At 35.6% G+C, this 16,144-nt stretch overlaps 1 non-coding gene across 1 annotated transcript; it reads left to right on the plus strand.

Moving 5' to 3' along the window:
• The first annotated feature begins 1,047 nt into the window (after positions 1-1,047).
• LOC125920479 (U6 spliceosomal RNA) lies at positions 1,048-1,154 on the plus strand. The gene has a single exon (XR_007457071.1). It is a non-coding gene; the product is annotated as a U6 spliceosomal RNA (small nuclear RNA).
• The last annotated feature ends 14,990 nt before the right edge of the window (positions 1,155-16,144 follow it).

Below are 16,144 nucleotides of genomic sequence, written 5' to 3' on the forward strand. Positions count from 1 at the left end.
CTATTTCTTATTTGCAAGTCTATAGCCTCCTTTCTACTAAGATCTAGTTTGCATTTTTTATGGGCCTAAAAGAAACAGAGAAACTACTGAAAATAAAAGAAAATATTCAAAGGCGACTTGAGTTCAGCTGCTCAGTACTTTTTGAGTTACTATCTTTTCAACCCCAGGAAACTTTCTAGGTTAAAAGTTGGCTTTGTGAACAAGTGAGGATGGTTTTGCTGATCTTTCATTCTCAAAAGAAACTTCTCCATAGTACAGCCACCTATTAGAATGAGGTTTTGAATACTGTAGATGATGAAGTCTTTTATCTTTTTTGGAACTTCTTTCTGCCTCTGAAATATTTTAAGGATGGCAGTAGGCATTTAGTAAATGTTGGGTAATGGCCACATGCAAATATTTTTCCATTATTTACCTACTAAATTTCTCTGTGGTATTTCAAACTCCCCACAAACTGAAGAAGCCTACCCTAAATTGGATCTTTCTTCTACCTAAAGCATAACCAGACCCTTTCAAGTTGCTTCTAATTCACTATAGGACATTTGCAGGGATATTGTCAGGTGAATTTTCTTCTTCCATTCATATTTTTACCACTTGCTGTATGGTGGTGGATTAAAGGTAATACCAAGAAAAACAAGACATGATTCCACCCTCCAGGAACTTGAAATTGACTAGAACCTTTAAAAAAAGATGGAACTCAATAATATAAATTATGTCTTATAATTTAGGTTGGGAATTAAGTCAGGGAAAGATCAGTTTTTTTTTTAAAAAAGTATTTTTAGGTGTATATTGTCTGAGTGATGTCTTTCTATGCAAAGGAAATGAAAAAATAATGAAATTGAGAAAGCATAGGGATTCTTTAGAGGGACAGAGAATTTGGCTAGAACATTTAATTAACTGAGAATATTGTAGATGATAAAGCTGGAAGGATAGTTTGGGGTCATATTATGGGGGATTTAGGAAGCCAGGCTTAGAGGTTTAATATGCTAGGACAAACAAAGGAATTGGAACAGAATAGCACGGACAAACAGATGTATTAAGAATTTAGCAGTGCTCACTTTGGCAGCACATATACTAAAACTGGAACAATACAGAGAAGATTAGCAAGGCCCCTGTGCAAGGATGATACCCAAATTTGTGAAGCATTACGTACTTTTCAGCATAAGAAACATAGTCAATGATAGTAATAGTGTTGTATGGTGTCAGATGATAGCTACATTTGTGGTGATCATAGCATAATGAATAGAGTTGAATCACTATGTTGTACACCTGAAATGAATGTAGCACTGTGTGCCAACTACACTCAAAAATATTTAAAAAAGAGAAAATTTTGCAGCAGTGTGTCAGCAAGCTGGGGTCAGAGAGACTCTTGAATTGGAGGGCCAGCCAGAAGGTGTTCACGTAGGTAGGAACTGATGAGGGTCTGAGTCAGAATAATGGAAATGTGTTCTGAAGACAGTGGTTAATGGGGCTATCTACAGGATTGGCCATGTTTTGTCTGGGTGACACAGTGAAAGAAGAGCCAAGAATGAATTGAAGATTTTTTTAACGTATGTATGACAAGAGAACAGTGAGTTTGTTAAATAGGAGTGAGGAGGAGGAGGAGATTTTGAAAAGATAGGATGATAATTTTAGTTTGTGTATATCAAAGTAGACAATTCCAGCAGGTTTTGGACATGGATTTAGAAACTATATATATAAATAGTTGAAAGCATAGGAAATTACAAGATCTTTCAGGGATAGAAAGTAAATAAGAAGAAAAAAGCTTCAAGAAGAAAAAAATAGGTATGTATTCTTGGAATTGAAATACATTGTGGTAAGAACTACCATAAAGCAAAAGAAGGTGCCATAGACATCCATCAGGGTCTTTTAGGGTCTTTAAAAGCTTCCCAAGGAAGGGAAGTTTAAGTTGGTATCTGAAACATGATTAGGGGTTGTCAGAATGAGATCTGGTGAAAGAATGCTTTGTAGATTCAGGCCAAAGAGGCTCCCTGACTTATAATTATGTTTTAGAAGGTCTTGTAAAACTCTGATTTTGCTTAATTAAAAACTGTATATCCAAATTGTCTTGCTAAGGCCTTTAAATTTATCTGGATTTTCTGGGTAATAAGCAGAGAGTTTAGTTAATAATTCCTACTGTATTAACTATAAGCCAAAATTTGGACCTATGTTTTATAGCCTTAAATCTTGCCTTCTAAAAACCTTTTCTCGAAATATATGCTGTATCTGAAAATTTCCTCCATGTCTATTCAACTTTTCTCCTATTTAATGTTTGCCATGCTCTTTGAAAATTTTCTTTGTACTTTTTCCTAACATATTAAGGTGCATATCTGCCTTCATTTTTATTTATTTTTTTTAAATTTTTTTTAAACGTTTATTTTTTATTATTTTTGAGACAGAGAGAGACAGAGCATGAACGGGGGAGGGTCACAGAGAGAGGGAGACACAGAATCTGAAACATGCTCCAGGCTCTAAGCTGTCAGCACAGAGCCTGATGCGGGGCTCGAACTCACGGACTGCGAGATCATGACCTGAGCCGAAGTCGGATGCTTAACCGACCAAGCCACCCAGGCACCCCTCTGCCTTCATTTTTATAAGCTTTTGTAGCATCACTGGAAACTTGTATATTCTGAAAATTAGCAAAGGATTTAAAATTATTTTATAATTGTATGAACAGTTATAAACACTGTTTATGGTTTTTGTAAGGGTAATAATAATACCAATACCGGTAATACCAAGGTATTAATGAATGTTAACTATATTCCAGGACTGCCTTGTTCAATATAGTAGTCACTAGTCACATGTGGCTACTGAGTACTTGAAGTGGGGCTTAAATTGAGATGTACTCTAAGTATAAAATATGCATTAGATATAAAAGATGTTGCATTTCTATTGGACAGCATTGTTCTAGGGTATGCTAATAGATGCTTTTAACTGTTTTAAAAAATTTTTTTTTACATTTATTTATTTTTGAGAGACAGAGACAGAGCGTGAGCAGGGGAGGGGCAGAGAGAGAGGGAGACACAGAATCAGAAGCAGGCTCCAGGCTCCCAGCTGACAGCACAGGGCCCGATGTGGGGCTCGAACCCACGAACTGTGAGATCATGACTTGCGCCAAAGTCGGACGCTTAACCGACTGAGCCACCCAGGCGCCCCTTTAACTGTTTTTTTAAGCTCCACAAACTACCCTTATGGGGAGCAAATATTATTATTATTCCCATGTTATATATGAGAAAACAGGTCCCATTACAGCTAATCAGTAGTGGAGAAGCCATCTATCCACTCTAGCTTAAACCGAGGACTGGTTTGCAAACAGAAGATAGTAGTTGTTAGGCTAGAGGCATGCATTTGACAATTTGCTTCTGTCTTTGCTTTGATAGTAAGTTTTCCATTTCATATATGAAACCTGAAGTTGGCTTCATTGTCACTGTCAGTTTTAAAGGCACAGAACCTTTCACATAGGTGCGCACTATCCAAGTGTGTTATGTATACAAAAATGTGTAATATACACTACAATGTGCAATGTACATCAAATTAGGTTCAAATACAAGGTTGGGTTCAAACAACTTACTTAGACCTGGAAGTTGTTGCAGAGACTAAATGGAAGGGCCTCTTTTAAATTCTGCCCCAGCTGTATGTTTTATTGTTATAATCTAGTTTTTGTGTGTAGACTAGGGTATTGTTAATATCTTTGTGATCCATTGGGATAAAACTTGGTACCAATTGGATTTCTAGCCTCTTCCAGTTTCTAACTGGAGTTTAGAGTTCTTCAATGCCCAATAGATCCCTAGGTGGTGCTTCTTTGTAATGAATTATAGAAAGCTCCTTTGGGTCTAACTTTGATAGTGGTTCTGCCCCTGCATGGAGATGAGTCTCAGAGAAATCACACTTTAATTTTTTATGAAGCCACTTCTTTAATTTCTTCTTTAGTTAAATGTTATTATGTTGTAGTTGTCCCCTAAGATGGAAGAATTTGAAGAATACTCTCTAAAGAATTCTGATTCTTTTCTGTTCATTCACCCTCAAACTCCTAATAATAGCCACTCTTGTATCCAGAGCCTGAGAGACTGTGCCTTCTTTTCACATGCCCCACATTTACTTCTTTGAGTTTCAAGAATACTCTGATATTTGGTGAATTGTAAATCTACTCATGTTTTATTAATATAACTGTATGCAGTTGTACATTGTGTACTGACACTGTACTATATCCCTGGTGGTCAGAATGAACAGTTTTTAATATTTCAGACTCAGTAGGAGGTGTTTTGCAACTTCTCTTGGGGAGTGTTGTTCTATTGATGTCAGTTCCATCCTAAGGCACATTTATTTTAAATGTTAGTATTATAACACAAAAGAGACAGTGATGCTTTGTTAAAATTTTATTTGAAGTATCTTAGGAGGTATTAAAAAATATTTCCCATTGTTTTTTCTTGGGATACTTGTATTTCCTCAGGTAACCATGCAGTGTTATAATTACCCTCTTGATAATTATCAAGTTTTAGCAACTGTTTGTAATATTTTTAGAATACTTTATGTAATAACCATTTATAGTAGCATTTTATGCAAGGTACTGTTTTACATGCATTAGAAAATATTAATTCGTTAATCCTATGATTAAAAATGTAAATATGTATATCCTGGTGACTTGAATGAATTATTACTAAGTACATTCTTGGGTATAAAATATACTTAAAAAATGTTTTAGTAATAATATTTTTACTGATGAAAAAGCATGTAGAAAAAAGCATGATGCAGCACTAACACTGACTATATTTGAAGATATAAGTTTTTAAGAGAATGAAAGCTATCATTTATCCTTGAAACATCTACCTATCTGTTCATAAATTTATTCATTTATTTATTGATTAATAATTTAGAATACTTTTTACTTCAAAAGGATTTTCAATGGTTTGTAGCACTTGAATATATATAAAAGAATAAATGACTTAAGCAAGTGACAAGCTTGATCAGAAATAATTTAGAAGAATAAAAATATTTGTGCTGGAATCCATGGGGAGATAGTCACAACAGCAACTAAACCCTCTATTTTTCTATTCTCTTCCTCACTACAAAAGGGAAGGAACATGGGATGAATCATAAGTTTTGTATGATAAAAATTCAAATGAGTTTGTCTGGAAAGTCATTTTTTTTTCTTTTTACTAAAGTCTAGGAAAATATTTTTTGATGGTCTCTTACATAAGGGATGCCAAGTAAAAACATATTTCCACTGTGAGAATTAGAATCTTCTAATGATATTACATGGTAACTCCACAAACACCTTTCTGCTAGTTACCGTGCTAACATAATCCGGGCACATTATCTCACTACATGTAATTTAATAACTAAAAAACACACAGAACACCTAAAATTAGTCAGAACACAAATCCTATAGGTGCTCACATTTTCAAACTTAGGCACTCTCTTACTTATCACTGTATTTCCAGCACCAGGACAGACATGGCACATTAGAAAGTATTTGATAAGTATTTGGTAAATGGATGAATAAATGCATGAATTAACACTGATTGGTATTTTCATTCAGACAAAGGCCCATAGGGATACAAATTGCAATGTCCTATAACATATTTTTAAGTTCTATGATGATTTTATGAAGCTACTTTTCAAATTTTCTTTAATTATAGATAAAGTCATAGTCAGCCAGGAGGCTAGGCAGTGGGGTTATATTTTGACTGAGGCTCTGTTCCTCAGTTTTCCAGTACCATAGAGCTGATTTGTCATAAGTTTATCCAGGAGGGTTGTTTCATGCTGGTCAAATTTATAGGAGATGAATTTGTAATTCAAAATGCCAATTTATTGGTTTATAAGTGATACATCTTTAACCTATAAATCAGAATCATTGGTGGCAGAGAAGACAGTTTCATACAAACTCTCTGGGGGAAGAGAATTTCATATAAATTATAAATCAGAAGACTACATGATGAAGGCATAACATGATCTTGGGTGCTCATGAAGGTATATCTATCTGGGTTATGGTAACCACATGGGTTACTTTAAAGGCATTTTTGTCTAAGAAGCCATCCCAGTCCATTAGCTAATTGATAATTCTAGTTAAGGGATGATATAACACAGATGTAGCAGACAATAACAGGTAGTCCATGGAAAAGTAGTTTTATAGTGGCATAAGTGAAAAAAAAAAGTATAGACTCCTCTTGGAGGCTCTTAATTGATTATAGGAGTCCTTTCGTAAAGAAATTTGTTTCACTTAGTTTATGTCTAATGAATTTAATCATCTAATGAATCTAAACTGGGGACAATTTTTATTGACCTACCCATGAACATTTATTAAAAAAAACTATGGAGCAATGAGTGTGACAGACACCTTTCAAGATATCCAGAGGACACCATTGTGAATTAGACCAACATGTTCTTCAGTTTCCCAGCACTAACAATGTAGTGGGATGGGAATGGGGTTGGATCGGTAGTCAATAGAGAAGGAAGATGGCACAAAAACAGACACATAGACCAATGGAATAGAATAGAAACCCCAGAACTAGACCCACAAACGTATGGCCAACTCATCTTTGACAAAGCAGGAAAGAACATCCAATGGAAAAAAGACAGTCTCTTTAACAAATGGTGCTGGGAGAACTGGACAGCAACATGCAGAAGGTTGAAACTAGACCACTTTCTCACACCATTCACAAAAATAAACTCAAAATGGATAAAGGACCTGAATGTGAGACAGGAAACCATCAAAACCTTAGAGGAGAAAGCAGGAAAAGACCTCTCTGACCTCAGCCGTAGCAATCTCTTACTCGGCACATCCCCAAAGGCAAGGGAATTAAAAGCAAAAGTGAATTACTGGGACCTTATGAAGATAAAAAGCTTCTGCACAGCAAAGGAAACAACCAACAAAACTAAAAGGCAACCAACGGAATGGGAAAAGATATTTGCAAATGACACATCGGACAAAGGGCTAGTATCCAAAATCTATAAAGAGCTCATCAAACTCCACACCCGAAAAACAAATAACCCAGTGAAGAAATGGGCAGAAAACATGAATAGACACTTCTCTAAAGAAGACATCCGGATGGCCAACAGGCACATGAAAAGATGTTCAACGTCGCTCCTTATCAGGGAAATACAAATCAAAACCACACTCAGATACCACCTCACGCCAGTCAGAGTGGCCAAAATGAACAAATCAGGGGACTATAGATGCTGGAGAGGATGTGGAGAAACAGGAACCCTCTTGCACTGTTGGTGGGAATGCAAATTGGTGCAGCCGCTCTGGAAAGCGGTGTGGAGGTTCCTCAGAAAATTAAAAATAGACCTACCCTATGACCCAGCAATAGCACTGCTAGGAATTTATCCAAGGGATACAGGAGTACTGATGGATAGGGGCACTTGTACTCCAATGTTTATAGCAGCACTCTCAACAATAGCCAAATTATGGAAAGAGCCTAAATGTCCATCAACTGATGAATGGATAAAGAAATTGTGGTTTATATACACAATGGAATACTACGTGGCAATGAGAAAAAATGAAATATGGCCTTTTGTAGCAACATGGATGGAACTGGAGAGTGTTATGCTAAGTGAAATAAGCCATACAGAGAAAGACAGATACCATATGGTTTCACTCTTGTGTGGATCCTGAGAAACGTAACAGAAATCCATGGGGGAGGGGAAGGAAAAAAAAAAAAAAAGAGGTTAGAGTGGGAGAGAGCCAAAGCATAAGAGACTGTTAAAAACTGAGAACAAACTGAGGGTTGATGGGGGGTGGGAGGGAGGGCAGGGTGGGTGATGGGTATTGAGGAGGGCACCTTTTGGGATGAGCACTGGGTGTTGTATGGAAACCAATTTGACAGTAAATTTCATATATTAAAAAATAAATAAATAAATAAATAAATAAAATAAAATATTAAGAAAAAAAATAAAATAAAAATAAAAATAAATATTCTAATGAAACTAACATTTTTTTTCACATTGAAAGGAAATAAGTGGCTGTTTCTAATGAGCTTTATGAAATGTAGCTTAGGAGATACATACCACACTAAAAACTTTGCAGACTATAAGCAGAATTTGAAAGTAAGTCAGTTTGATAACTACTTATAGAGACCCAGTGTAAAACTTTACTTTTATATATAAGAATTTAGCAAAATATGTAAAAAAAGAAATGTTCAAAAGCAATCAGAAATTTAATAAATATTGATTCAAGTAAAAAAGAAAAAAAAAGAATAGAGAAGGAAGAAATAAAAAGAAATTATGTTTTGGGATATGTGTTATAGTACAACTAAACAAGATACTGAGGTTCCAAGTCACAGGAAGGAACCTGCTTTAGATGGTGGCTGATGAAGGACTATGTCTATGAGGAAGTGAGGTAAAGCTGTATGGTGTAGTAACTCGGAAGGCTGGGAAGGAGCCAGCCATGCAAAGTACAGAGGAGTCAGGCAGAGAGAATATCTTGTGCAATTGAAGGATGTTTAATAAAAATGATCTCAGAAAATACCACTCTTTGTGAATGTAGAACCAATTGGAATTACTTCTTATTGATAGTCCTGTGGGGCAGAGTTAAATTTCAGCTGAACAAATTCAGACAACCCCCTCTCCCCGCCACTGAAGGACCTGGAAAAGATCATTCTGGGGGAAAACAGGGTCTCTGCTTCATCTCTTGCTTCTAAATAAGAATAAAAACGGTTCCTTTCTAGATGCCCCTTAGGAGAATTTGTACTGGCTTTTGTGCCTAGTTTTTGCCTAGATGTGCATCTTTCTCAAATGCAAGATTCTCCCCTGGGTTGTGGTCGCTGGTGAATATGTTCTAGTTTTGGTGTCTAAGTTTGCCTTCTTCTCTAAACTCTCCTTCTCCTGATGTGATTTTTCCCCTATTTTACTATTCAAGTTGTTGTTGTTGTTATTATTATTATTATTGTTATTATTTGCTCCAAATGTTAGTAACAATACAACCTTCTTGCGTGGATGCAAGTAATGTGATGTTATTTGGTGATAGTAAGTGACATTTCATTGTGGTGATCTGGCTTCATTGCATGTTCCTGCCTTGCCAGTTCCATGCTGTGACTTTTGGGTCAAGTTTCCCTCTCATCCTGGAATGCAACCCAAAGGACCTGGACGGCTGAATGGAGTGCGGCCTAGTCTCCCCTAATGACTTCAAAAGCTAGAGTGCTTTAGTTTTACAATTCATTTGAAACACCTCATTGATGCTCCAAAGAAAATAGTCTCTCACCTTTTATCTGGACTCTCAGCTTCTTCTTTAGTCACTGGCAATCAGGAGCTGATAGACTGACCTGCAGTTCAAAGTTCAAGCTACATCAGAAATGAGAAAGGCCATTTTGAGAACTTCAGAAAGGGGGAAAAGGAGAGAGAACAGAGAGTACAATGAAAATCTAGAGGTTTGCCTTTAGGTGAAGTTTAGTTCCGCTCCTTTAAAAGGTCTCAGTGGAAAGGGAATCCAGCTATGGAAAGAAAGCTCTGGAGAAGCAAAACTAACCTTGTTGAGAGAGACAAACAAGGCTCTCCCACCCCCCAAAGATTTATGAGTAATTTTTTTTTTTGCATATAGGAAATACTCTTCCTCTGGTGATATGGGCCGAACTCAGTAAGCTTAATTGTAGTATATTAACAACAACCCTAAACTGGGTTCAGTTGTTAAAAAGGTGGGCATCTTTTCTTCCCCAACACTTGTTTTTCATAATGACTTTAGACAGAATTTCTGTTTGCAGTTGTCGCTAAATTAATGGCTATTATTTTTGTTAATTATACAAACATAATTTAAAAATTTGACTTGGAATGCACACATACACACACACACATACACAAATAAAGACACTCCCATAATTTTAATTGCCAACTACTCTGTTTCCACACCTTTAACTGTTTTAAATTTGCCACTTGTAAACATGCAAGAAAGTGGGGCAGAGAGACACATGTAACTTTCTCATAGATCAAATGCCTAGGTCTTAGTCCACATAGATTGGGTGTTGCTTCTCCCAATATGCACGTTTGGTTCAATAACCCTTTGGGGCTGCTTACTTTGGTTCTGGCATGGCAACCTTATAAGGATATAGCTTCAGCTAATTTTCTTTCTGCTCTGTGCCCTGAAACCACATCTCCTCTACATTGAGCTCAAACACTGAGGAGAATATCAGCTGGGTTATTGTGCTCCCCATCATCATTGTGCCCATCCTGGAAGGAACTCGAATCAATATCACTGACAGTTTTTAAAAATCCTTATGGCAGATTACAGTTTCCAATATTAAAGTGTTCCTTATGTTTTATATGAGAGCTTTATAATAATACATCAGGAGGTGTCTTCAGAAAGGGAAGATCCCTTTGTAAAGTGACACTTGATTACAAAGTAGGCTGGTATCTTCATTTAATCTTCTCAGTTTTATGGTAATTTTACTCCTCTTCAGTTTGTGGTTTCAAAGTTGATTGCCTTGGGAGGTTAGGCAGGGGGAGAGAGGGAGAGAGAGAGAGAGAGAGAGAGAATGAGAGAAAGAGAGAGAGAGGGAGGAAGGCAGGTAGGCAGGGAGTGCGGTAGGGTCCAGGGCAGCCCAATAGGAAATGGTGGGAGTTGCAGCTGACCTGATGTGTGCATGCAAGGGCTGCGGGAGGCAGCTCAGGTCGGCTCATATGGGAATGTGATTATTGAGTGCTGGATGTCACACTTTTAAAGGGAAACTGAAAACTCAAAATTTCACAAGAAATCCCTGTATTTTTAAATACTAGTAACTCATTTTTGTTGTTATTGATTTTAACTGAGTCAGAAAAAAAAATTAGGTCATTGACTGCTAGTTTATAGTCTCTTCAGTAGAGAGTAAAGATTACTGAACTTACTTCTAGATTTAATGATTGTTTATATTTTTATTTTGAGACTTGTCTACCACCATGGAATCTTTAATTTTAAAGGTATTTCTGAATTTTTGTTAAATGAAATAGTCTAGAAGCTGTATTCAGGAAATGCGGAAAAGCTTAAAATCAGACAATGGTCAGAATTAAATAGCCATTTTTGGAAGATGAAACCTTTCTATGAAACTTATGTTCAAATTGCATTGTTTATACATTCGTTCATTGAGAATTTAGTATTGAGGAGTAGGCTACCTTGATAGGAGCCTTGTGATGGAAATCAAGAGTTGTGATGACCTCCTTACCTGTAAATTATGCTAAAGTGACCTTTATTCAGATAATATACATTGACTTTGAAATAGAACCTCAGGGCACCTGTGTGGCTCAGCTGGTTGAGCTTCTGACTCTCCATCTTGGCTCAGGTCACGATCTCACAGTTGTGAGATTGAGCCCCACATCAGGCTTTGCACTGACAGAGCAGAGCCTGCTTGGGATTGTCTCTCCCTCTCTCCGCGCCTCCCCTGCTTCCTCTCCCTCTGTCTCTCTCTCAAAATAAATAAACTTTAAAATAAATAGTAAAATAAAATGGAACCTCAATATGTATTTAAATACTGATGTTCAGAAGAATCATGGCCTGAATTATGTGAAAAGGCTAAATATGGTTAAATTATAGAAGGTTATTATCAAAGAGTAAGAATCAGCAAATATGTACCAAGGGAATCATTAAACTATAGGACTTAAATGTTTGTTTTAATTTATGCATTGTTTTATTTATGTATTTTTCTGAGATCCCTAATAAGGAAAGCAGGGATTTTGCACCCTTGGGAGCTTTTATATATGTTTCTAAATAAGTTAGTGCATGTTCCTTTCCTTGTTTAGTCTGTGATACACAGTTTCCTAGACATATACGTTGTACCAAATTGTTTTCATCTTTTAAATGTTGCTACACTAAAATTAAGGATATACAGGTTATTTACATTTGGCTAATTGCAATTAATAACCTATCACCTTTACCATTCATATTTGTCAGTAAACTATTAGCATGAAAATATCCTAGGTGTATAAGAAATACATTTTTTTCTGTTATAAAAGAAGAAACCCTTGCATTTAAAAAATTCTTCTGAATATTAGTGCATTTGAATTATTTTCAGCAACTGTGTTAATGCTGATAAGGAAATCCTTAGCCTCTATTAATACACATTGTTCTGAAGCTAAAAGAAATGGGATATATGTGAGAGTGAATTTCAACCTACAGTTTCAACAAAGTGATAGATACTCTATTAATGGTCTTCTTTTCCTCATAATTTTTCTGTAGAAAGGCACTGGATGACCTTGCATATACTCAGTAATAATGAGTTCATTTACATGTCTTTTTCTGAGGAGATGAAATGATTAAATTGAAAAGTATTTTTAAAAGGGCTCAAATCACCTAAAAGTAAATCCTTAGTCAATTATGATAGATTTCATGACAATCTGCTTATGCCAGTAGCTGTGTTTATAGTTCATATAAAATAATGATTAACTTCTATAATTTGAGGCACTTCTTTTCATGAGATGATTTAAAGTTGAATTATCAATGCCATAAAGTTGTCTTTAACATTTTCCTGTCTTAGGCAGTAAAAATAGATTTGAGCTCTTAAATTTCAAGTTCTAAACCAAGTAAATTGAAATTCAATATAAAGGAAATAATAAGAAATGGTAGAAATTTGGAGTAGCTTGAAGGGTGTGTGGCCTGTTGAAAAACTAATGTTGGATTTGTGAAGATTAATGATAGAGAAGAATTAGAATCTGTACAACAGAAATCTCCATCATCTTATATATATTATCAAAACATTGTTTTCTTTATTTCACTAGAATTGTAACTGAGAAATAGTTAATGGTTTATTTTTGGGGTAAGGGGTTACCTTGCATTACCCAAAATCATTGTGGGTTTGCTTGTATTTGTGTAATATTTTAAGGGGATCAATCTCTTTCACATTTATGACATTTGGTTCTCACATCACCGATTTGAAATACATAGGTCATCTCTTTGTAGTCTCACTTTACAGATGAAGAATTTTATTTGCAACAACTGCACACAGCTATTAGTTGGTAGAGTCAAGGCTTGAACCCATGCTTTTGGATTCCAAGTTCAATTGTTTTTCAGGGGGTTTAAAGGCCTTGCAATAATAGATGCAAGAGCAGTCTGTTATTTGATCAGATTGGGATCCAGCCCAGATCTTTTGACAAAAGTATAAATTCTAAACTTTTCCCCCCACTATCTTATGCTTATTTTGGTATCCTCCGATAAGACTAAGTTCTTAGTTGTATGACATAGAGTAAATTAATATACCTCTCTCTGTAGGTCTTAGATTTCCTGTGGATAAAATCAAGACAATGGGACTTTTGATTTTTTGTTTCTTTCAGTGATCTAGTGTAAAATGCAATTGAATAAAAGGCAGTCAACACTGGGGAGAACACATATTGGCAAGCTAAGTGTTATATATGATTAATATGCAATGAAACATAAAGAGCAACTTACAAATAAATAAAAAAATGTACACAATAAAAGTGTACAAAGGATACAAATAAATAATCCACAGAAGGATTATAAAAATGACCAATAAATATATGAAAAGATACACAGCCTGTCTGTTCATCAATAAGATTTTTTTGCAATAGATTAGCAAATATTAAAAATTGTTGTTAATATGAAATATTGGCAAAGATGTGAAGGAAACAGATTCTCCTGATACAGTTAGTAAAAACAATGTGGTTAGTCGATTTAGGGGATTATTGTGGCATGATTTATCAAAAAAGTCAAAATGTCATACTTTTTAGGTTTTTCATTCCTAGATATCTATTAATGGAAATATGTGTTCCATGAAGAAATATGTGTTCAATGAAGAGATATATACAAAAATGCTTATTATAGCATTGTGTGAAATGCTAAAAAATTGGAAACAACCTAAATGTCCATCAATACAAGGATAATTATATAATGTTTTATATAATTAATGGAATATTAATCATCAGATAAAAAAAGAGGCATCTGTGAGTAGTCATAAAAATGGTCTAAAATATATTAAATGAACAAACTGAACTGCAAGACAAAATATATAGGATGATTATATTTAAATAACTTCACCCCCCCTAAAAAACATACAGTCTAAATATATATTTTAAACATATGTAAAATAACAGAAAGAGGTCTGACAAATATCCACAAACCATTAACAGCATTTTCCATTGAGGAAAGAAAGAAACTTGGGGGGTTGGGATGATAGTATGACAGGGAGTTCACTTTCACTGTGTATACTTCTTTATTTAAGAAAAAAGTATAATCATGGGGCATACGGGTGGCTGAGTCTGGTTAAACATCTGACTTTGGCTCAAGTCATGATTTCACAGTTTGTAAATTCAAGTCCCACATCAGGCTCTGTGCTGACAGCTCAGAGCCTAGAGCCTGCTTCAGATTCTGTGTCTCCCTCTCTCTGTGCTCCTCCCCTAGCTCACACTCTGTCTCTCCTCCTCTCTCAAAAATAAAAAAAAAATAAAAAAATTAAAAAAACCATAATCAGGAATATATTTATATTTTATATCAGATGTATTAACACTTTAAAATTTGGGCTTATTATTCTCCATTCATTATATGAAAAGGAACATGTCAATTTGTCCCATTACTGGGACTTTAATTTGATCACTTGGTTAGGGTGGTGTCTGTGGTATTCCTGTCAAATATACATAGCCTGAGTATAATTTTAAGGACACATTCCCAATTGTTGGAGGAAGTCACATAGAGGATGTGACCACCAGTTGACCTTTGAGCTAGACCTGGGCAATTGGAGGTCCCTACTCTCTTCCCTGTCCTTAGAATGTACGTTCTGCCCACCATTCCCCACTAGGAGCTGTTTCAAGGACATGACCTTGAAAGAGTAAGGTGCTGTTGAAACCATATGGACAGTGTACATGACTGAACTCAGTTAAGGCCTTTGTATAAACTTTTAAGATTCTGGCAGGCTGGAACAGAGATCTACTGGTATTGTGGCAGCCCAAGCCAAGCCTCTTATGAAGTTCCTTTGCTTGTTAAATCTGCCATCTACCAGTCTGAAGCAGCTTGCCTCTTGGTTCTCTCCTTGCCCTTCATGTATGGGAGCCAGTTTGGGAACCAACACCAATTTATGAGACTTTGTCTTAAAAACTGTCAGTATGAAGAATGCAAGAACAGATGATGGAACTGTTCTAGATAAAAAAGACTAATGGCAATGAAATATAAAACATGATCTGGGATTTTCTTTTGCAATTAAACCATGATATTGGGACAACTGGAGATATCCAAATAAGGTCTACAGATTAAAACATACTGGTTAATAATACTTGACTAGGTAAAAAATTCTAGCATCATCTTTTTTCCTTTCAAAATTTTACTGTACTGTTACACTATCTCCTAATAAGAGTGCTTCTATAGATAGACTGAGGCCAACCTAGCATGTGAATTTTTGTTTTCCTACCTGGATATCTGTATGATTCTTTGCTCCTTATAGTTCAGTAACTTCCCGCAGTTATGTTTCAATGCTGACCTTATTGTATTGATTTATCCTGGAACATGATATACTTCTTTGTTTGTAGACTAAAGCCATCGTTTCAGGATTGTTTTCTTCTATTTTAGATTTTAGGTTTTTTTTTTCTATTCTAGTAGTTCAGTTCTTTTTGTTTTTCCAGAAAACATATCAATAATGCATTTGTTAGATCTCTTTACCTGTGTCCCATGTCTATTATCTCTATATTCAATTTGACTAAAAATTTTTAAATGTTTTATTTATTTTTGAGAGACAGAGAGAGAGGGAGCTCAAGCAGGGGAGGGAGGGTCAGAGAGAAAGGGAGGCACAGAATCTGAAGCAGGCTTCAGTTTCTGAGCTGTCAGCACAGAGCCCAACACGGGGCTCGAACCCATGAACCACGAGATCATAACCTGAGCCAAAAAGTCAGTTGCTTAACCAACTGAGCCACCCAGGTACTCCTCTATACTCAATTTTAAGTCACTTTTATTTTTCATGTTGTTTTCTGTGAATTGCAGAATTGTGTTCATTATATTCCTGACTCTGTGTGTGTGTGTGTGTGTGTGTGTGTGTGTGTGTGCGCGCGCATTTGGATTATAATCTAGCTTTTGTCTCTTTTGTGTTATTTTTCTTTTACTTTTCTGTTTTGAGCTTATAAGCTCTCTTTTCACTTCTTTCAGTAGTCTTTTCTTTGAATGTTGAACCTGCTCCTTGATCTTTAATTTTTTTTGTTTTTAAAGAAAGAGTTCAGAGCTATAATTTCTTTGAGAGAATAGGAACTCTTT

This window comes from Panthera uncia, chromosome B4 (genome assembly GCF_023721935.1).
Source record: "Panthera uncia isolate 11264 chromosome B4, Puncia_PCG_1.0, whole genome shotgun sequence".
NCBI classification, from domain to species: Eukaryota; Metazoa; Chordata; class Mammalia; order Carnivora; family Felidae; genus Panthera; species Panthera uncia.